Below are 7598 nucleotides of genomic sequence, written 5' to 3'. Positions count from 1 at the left end.
GGTTATGCTCTTCTAAATAAGAAAGCTGAAGCAGGAGATATCTAAGCTCTGTGCAACTTGTACCTATATGCATTAGAAGAGGTTTTTGTGTTTGTTCTGTAGCTTGTTGATGCTAAGCTGTGGTAGTGAGCAAAAGATACTTTGATTTTTCCCTTGGAGGGGAGGTGAAATAGTTCTAAATACAGCTTCTGTTGTTTGTTTTCTTACAATTTGTTTCCCAGATTCATTTCTCTGTTTGCAAAATTTTTGGATACAGGCTGTCATTTATAAGACTAGTAAATAAATTGCTTCAAGCCCTTGATATTTTTAAATGTGTATTTGTGCAGCAACGCCATTAGAAAGGGGGGGCAGACTAATGTTCAACTGTGTGTTCAACTAATAATTGAAACCCAATGTCAAGACTGGTGGTTGATGAGAAGCTTTTTGGAAGTATGAGGTACTGCTTGCATTTTACTTGCACATTAGTCTGCTAATATTTAATCAGCATTTGCCTTGTCGTATGTTTTATACAGTGTTTTGGAGTAACTGGCTTGATGAGTTCTTAATCCTCAGTTTACTTGCCTTTATTAACAGCTGCAATCTATTGATTTGAATATGTTAAATGATAGATCTCATTTGAATGTAGTAAAATGTTGCTTCTTAGGTACAATTAAATTATCAGAAATGTTTTGTAGAGTGAACAAATGAGGAATAGGGCAGAAAGCAGCAGAGGAAAAAGGACAAAACCTTCATTACATTTATAAAAAGAAGTCAAAAACTATTTTCATAAAAAATTAGGATGATGGTAGAGTGCATGGTATGCTTTCCACAGGTTTCTTTTTTAGATTGGTATTGGTTAGCTGTCAAGAAACTGAAGAATCTGAATCCAGTGCTTCAAGCTCCAAAACAAATTGCAAAACCCCACAAAATTTAGGCCCAAGCAGTGAGAGAGAGGTGCTCCTGCATGTTCCCTTTATACTTTTCATAGAGTTATTAAATTGAGAAAAAGGGAACACTACATTGGAGAAGCCCTAGCATTCATAGACAGGCTGGAGGCAAGAAGAACATATCCAGTCTGTTGCCAGTGAGTGCGTCGTTTGTGATGGCTACCCTATGTATTTGCTGACCTCTACTTTCTGTTGACTTGGAGGTTCTGTTTCAAATTGGCAGTTGTTAAGAGCTGAAGTGAGAAGTGTTGCCCTGTTGTTAATGCATTCAGTACTAGCTGCCAAGCAAAGAAGAACAGAATGGAAAAATGCTTTTCATTTGAGTACATCTTAAGGAAGCATAGTCTTCTCTTGAGAGAAAGAGCAGAGCTGTGATTTTCAAAACCAACCTCCCTGCTCAGCAGGGTCACCTAGAGCATGTTAGATAGGGTTGCATGCAGGTGGGCCTTCAATATCTCCAGAGAAGGAGACTCCACAGTCTCTCTGGGCAACCTGTTCCAGAACCTGACAACCTCCCCCCCCCAAGATGTCAAGAAGATGGGGTCAGATTCTTCTAAATATTGCCTGGTGACAGGACATGGCAATGGGCACAAACTGAAACACAGGAATATTCATAGGAACTCACAAAAACATTTCTTTACTGTGAAGATGATTGAACACTAGAACAGGTTGCCTGGAGAGGTTGTGTAGTCTGCATCCTTGACAATACTCAGTATCTTGATGGATGTGCTCCTGGGCAACCTGCTCTAGGTGACCCAGCTTGAGCATGGGGGTTGGATGAGACAATCTTCAGAGGTCCCTTCAAATCCCAGCTCTGTGTGACTCTGTAATACTCATATATACTACACAGAAACTAGCTTTTTTGTCTATTTGAGCAGCAACTACATGCTCCTTCAGTTAATCACTGGATTACAGGTTACTCTTAGACTATGGCAAACCACTGGGCTAGTCTGTGGGAACACAGATCAGAAGTAGGTCTGTCATCCAACCTCTTGGTTTGGGGGCATGACCTTCAGCAAGTGACTCAACCTCTCCATATTTCTGTTCCTCTTCCACTGCTTCTCTGTCTTCTCAATTTAAAAACCAGACTTCTTTAGAGTACTGATAATCTCTTTCTCCTTATTTGTGCAACACAGCACAAATGCAGTTGCTGTATCTTAAAGTTTTGTGTGATTGAGCTATGAAAGTATCCTCAGGAATTTTACAAGTGAGATGGGTAACTTAATCTGTATGCTTTTTTTCTGATCTTATGTAGTATTTCGCCCATGAGGTGAACAAACCTCCATAGCTTCCTTTCTCCAGCTTTGCCTACAGTGCCAAAGAGCATAACTTTAACTTCTTTTTTTTCCTTTCCATTTCATTTTTTAATATGGGTGTAGGGGGAAATTCTGGGTAGACAGCTTGTTTAAAATTGTTAGTAGAGAATATTCTCCATGATCCAAACCACTGAAGGCTTACATATTATTCCAAAGTCCTAGGCACATCTCAGAAGCTGTAGAAACCTCTTAAAGAAGTTGAGTAAAGTTAGTAATTGTTATTTCTATCTTCCAATCCTTGCAGAGATAGGAAAAGAGTTTTAAAATAACCCAATCCCTTGACACTTGATAGGGAAAAAAATACTATTATCTATGGTTACTGTGATATATTATAAATCTAACACATGAGTTAGAGTGGATTTAGGTGCAGTGGTTTAAAAAGTTACTGTTTCCAGCTGGATATCTGTCCCTTTTCTGGAGGTTGTCGTTCCTATACTAGGCAAATGAAGAGGTCGGTGTGCATACCACAGCCATTTACTCTGTAGATGGACATGATTTCTTTATGGGTAGTTTGACCAAAATGATAGACTGAGGTGGAAGAGAAATAAGAGATGACCACTCTGATAACCTTTTGCAGAAGAACATGAGCGATGATAATATGCAGTAGCTACCCTTGTTGTATGTGTTTGTTTTTGTTGAGAGATGACTTAGATCACCAAACTATTGAAACTAATATGGAAATTTGAGTTGGCAGTAGTTACGACGTGTGTCATCTTCCGAATAGAAGACCTGATAAAGTAACTTGGCTAAAACTTAGGAGACTTAGTTTCAATTTCTGGCTTTACCTCACATTACTGAGACTATTGATGAATCATTTGTTCCTAATGCTTCTTCTGAGAGCAAGCAGTTTATTTATGTCACTTTGAAACACACTGGTAATGTTTATAAATACATCATATCCTTGTTGCAATAGGATATTGCAAATGGACCTTTGCTTCCAGGTTTCTTGGTTGCTGTGTTTCTTTCTTTATCTTTGTATTTTCTAGGCTAGAAATGTGCCAGTAGTTGTTCGTATAGTTCTTGATCCTAAAGGATTTAGTTGGGATAGGGAATATAGGCATTACTAATAAAATTAACAGAAACATAACAGAAATAAGGACCAGTGAAACTGAGATGGTTATTGCCCTACTTCCATTCAGCCTTGCAACTAACATCGTAAAAGGCATTTTCTTCAGGCAGGATTAACAGCCAGCCCAGTTGCTCTGCCATCTTCAATAAACCAGTTTCCTTTCTGGCGAATTTTAGTGTGGTGTGCAGGGTGCTGGCTTAGATTCATGTCAGTTACTCTACTTCTTTTTCTTCCTCTCCCCATTTAAAAACTTGTAACTTGTTGTCATTTTTTCCACATTAAAGTCAGCAATACTGATTTGCAAAAAATGCAAGCTTTCATTATAGTCAGTGTTAAATCTGGCCTGACTTAAGTGTTGCAGGTACGGTCTGTAATTTGTAAGGGTTTCAAAGCAGGTAGTGTAGATTATTTTTCCATTGTAAAGTTCAGAATAGATGTACAATGTTTCACAAGTGTTTTTCAGTAATTAATACCATACAATGATTTATTTGCATATCCAAGGAACCGTATAGTGCAGTTTGCCCATATTATAAAAATATTTACTGATTTAATTCACACCTATAAAAATTGTAACATGAGCTAAGAAATTCTCCTTGTTTTGGCCCTCAGAACTGTCTAGCATCTCACAGGGTGTGACTGCCACTTTTAATTGCATCCTAAACAACAGATTTAACAGAACTTGAGAAACGGTAATTGCTGAGCTCCTTATGCGTGAGATAATAGCTATATCTGTAGTTAGGAGACTGTGAATATTCTGCAGTTTCAGTCCTTTTTGTTTTTATTTCATGACTGTTGCACTTAACATTTAGTAGTCGAAGGACAGCTTCCAAATAACATTAAGACACTCCGAAACTGCAAGATAATAGTGTTTTTTAACATCATTACTTAAGCTGAACTAAATATTTTTGTTGTCCTTTGTTTACATTCAAACTTGGCTATCAGACTACCATTCAGAGTGTGGTCAGAAGTGGAATATTATGTACAAAATGAATTGGTATGTTAAAATCACTGTCACCTAGAAGAACTAAGAATATCCTTTTCTGTGTGAGATATTTTATATAACTGACATTTTAATGTTGTTTCCTATGATTCATATAATCACACTGTCTGTGTATGCAACCCTATAAGTTTTGAAGCCAGTGGCTAAATTTTAATCAAGTTTGATCTTAGAAGTAATTAATTGCAGGAAAAGATGCATGTACCATATAGAAAACCCATTTTAACTCATAAAGCAGGGATAGAGAAGCTGGAGCGAATTGAGATAGTTCAGTTTTACTGTTGATATAACAACTAAAATGTAGTTATTTGGAAATTCCCGGTCTGGCTAGTGTGTAACCTTTCCCCTGAGTTCTCCTAACCTTTCAGTGAAATCTCATGAATTTCTGAAATGTTTTCAATATTTATTTTCCATGTGATGGGTATGAGAGATTTGTTCTCAGAGAACTATCTCCAAAAACTCATGCAAAAATGAGGTTCTGAGAACTACCAGTGGATGTTGCTGTTTTTCCTGAGCTCCTTGAATTTTTTGCATGTCAGAAAGTGTTTTTCCCCTCAGTTTGACCTTTGATTGTATCTTTGAGTTTTATTTATGCTTTTGCCACCTTCTTATAACACCATATAAATAGATGAATATACTTGATGCTGACATAATACTCTGATGTTTAGGGGTAGACTAATTACCTGTAGACTTCGGTTTGCATTTCCAGTTTCCCTACGACTGTATTACATAGATGTTCTACCCAGATCCTAAAAGTGATTCTATCTGAATGTATAAATGTACATATATTATAAATAAATATACAATATAAACAAAGTATTTATACAAATATAAAAAAGTGTAAATGATTATGTATTCTGGTTGTTGGCTTTCAACCTGAAAATGCCTTGTGATCGTCTAAGTTTGAGAGCATTGTTTTTTTCTGGGAGCCAAGTCTTTCACCAGCTCTAAGAGAGGCAGCCAGGTTTGAGCTCTTTGTTGTAACCACACAGAGATACTTTTGTAGGCCTGTAATGTCAAGTCACCTCCCTTTGTCTGCACATCTTTAATCAGATAATCTACTGAAAATACTTGGTTTTATGATAGAGCTGACAAATTGCAAGGTTATCTGCTGCTTCTGCATCTTCAGTGCCTTTGGCTTTGTGCCTGTTATTACTCGTAATAGTTTGTTAATACCAAGTAATGCAAAATGTTGCTTCCTTCAGCACTTAATAGGATGCAACATAATGAAGATAAATGGTGTGTAACACACTTTACTTGTGTTCTAGGAAAATGAACTAAAGGATGCTGTGCAAGAAAAGAATCGCCTGAGCCTTCAGTATGCAAGTGTGTCTAACAAAGCACTGCAATATGACCAGGTAACATCACAAGCATAGAACATGTGCATTCATTTGTTATAAAAATCAGGCTGCAGAGTGGATAAAAGTAGAATATATAGTCATTTTTCTTTGTTTTCGCTTGAGTACATAAAATATTTTAATTAAGAATAGTTTATAAAAATTTATTTTTCTTTTTTTCTTTTTCTTTTCTTTTTTTGATCCCTGTTACAGGACAAAATATGTATTTTCTGACTTTAGTGATTATATCTGTGGCAAACACTGCATGGCGTAAGTAGTATGGAAGAAGGTGCTGATGTGTCTTACCTCACTACACATGCGCACGATGGAAGGAAGGAACATCACGAACCAGCCACTTTACATGGCTACATTTAGATAAAAATATAACTCCAATCTGGGATGTGTACAGGATTTAAGTGAGTTGCTCAGCAACCTCACTTGCATCAGAACAGCCATAGCTCACATAGGCTCTGATGAAAGCCCATCCCCAAAATGCACAAAACACATTGATAACTGTATGTTTCAATATCTCTGATGTGTGTGAGGCATGGAGTAGCCCAGTGTTTAAATTCCAGACCAAAGGAGGTGTTAGTCCCTTAGAAAAATGGGGCAAATTACTAAGATTCAAAGGTGGTTATGCATATATTCTACATTTTGTATGTAGCACAGACCTGAAATTTCCTGTTGCAGTTTGGTGAAGAATGTAAATTGTTTTTATATAAATAAGCAGTGTAATATTTTTTTATGGCAGAAGGAAACTGTGTGGATCGTATCATCACTTAATTTTATTCATCCGTCTTTCTAGAATTTCTCCCACTCCTAATTGCTTTTCTCTTCTCTTTATTGTTGCTTATATATCACCCTTACTGTTTACTTCACTAGGCACATGAGGATAAGGAATCTTACTTAGGCAGTTTTGTATTTTAGCTGACACAGATACAACGTGCAGTACTAATGCGTTGAAGGCTCAGTACACTCATGACACTAGAAACATTAGTCCTCTTTTGTTATCAGAAGGTGAAGAACTATGCAATATTTATATTTTATTATAGATAAAGTTTGTCTCCTGCCCAAATAGAGAACTTGAGATATGTTGAACAACCTAGTACAAGCAATTTAAAGTATAAAAGTGAAGTGTCAACATAAGTGGTGTTAGTAGTAAATCTACCTTTTACTATCCTAGGGTCAGAGTTTGTCATATTATGGACGTTTGTTTCTTCAAATATATGAAATACTGTTTAAAGGCATTTTGCAACAGTTCTGGGTTTCTGCACTATTTAGTATCATAGCCTCAATAAGACCAGAGACTTCCTTTATATATACCCTCTCGCCTTTGGCAGCTTTAAAAACATGCAAGAGATGAGCATCTTCGCAGCATACTTTATGTTGACAAATCTGTGTGTTCTGGATTGCATAGCAGGTGTTTTGAGGGAATGACTTGCTTTTTTTTGTTTTACAACACATAAAATGAGGTTAAAGATAGATTTTTTTGCGCACGTCAGGTTACTTAGTACTATTTCAGAAGCTGTGAAACTATAAAATTACTGCATGTTTAAGTTGGAGAAGAATTTTAACACAGGGAGAAAGCACTGAAAGGGAAAACCTGTGCAGAATAACTTATTATTTTTCCCCATTGAGAACTGTTTTAGGAAAGCAGACCCACTTTCTCCTAGAAAATGGGGTTACAGTACTGTACACCTATTCTATTACATAGCACAGATAAAACTATTGCTTGTTTATTATACAGTGCAGTTGCTGGAATTTGACACTAAAAAAGAGCAAGTACAAGGCTGTCCTAACTTTAAATCCTCCAAGTAAAGCTTAGCTTGTACTTCATTTATACACAGTTTTGGCCCTCTACATAGGAGAAGTGCAGATGCATTCCAAGAGCAGAGTACTTGTGATAGACTGTTGTGTTGTTCAAAGTGGCATCTAGATGCTGGGCCCTGATTC

The sequence above is a fragment of the Rhea pennata genome, chromosome 17 (assembly GCF_028389875.1).
Source record: "Rhea pennata isolate bPtePen1 chromosome 17, bPtePen1.pri, whole genome shotgun sequence".
NCBI classification, from domain to species: Eukaryota; Metazoa; Chordata; class Aves; order Rheiformes; family Rheidae; genus Rhea; species Rhea pennata.
Note: the sequence above shows the minus strand (reverse complement) of the source record.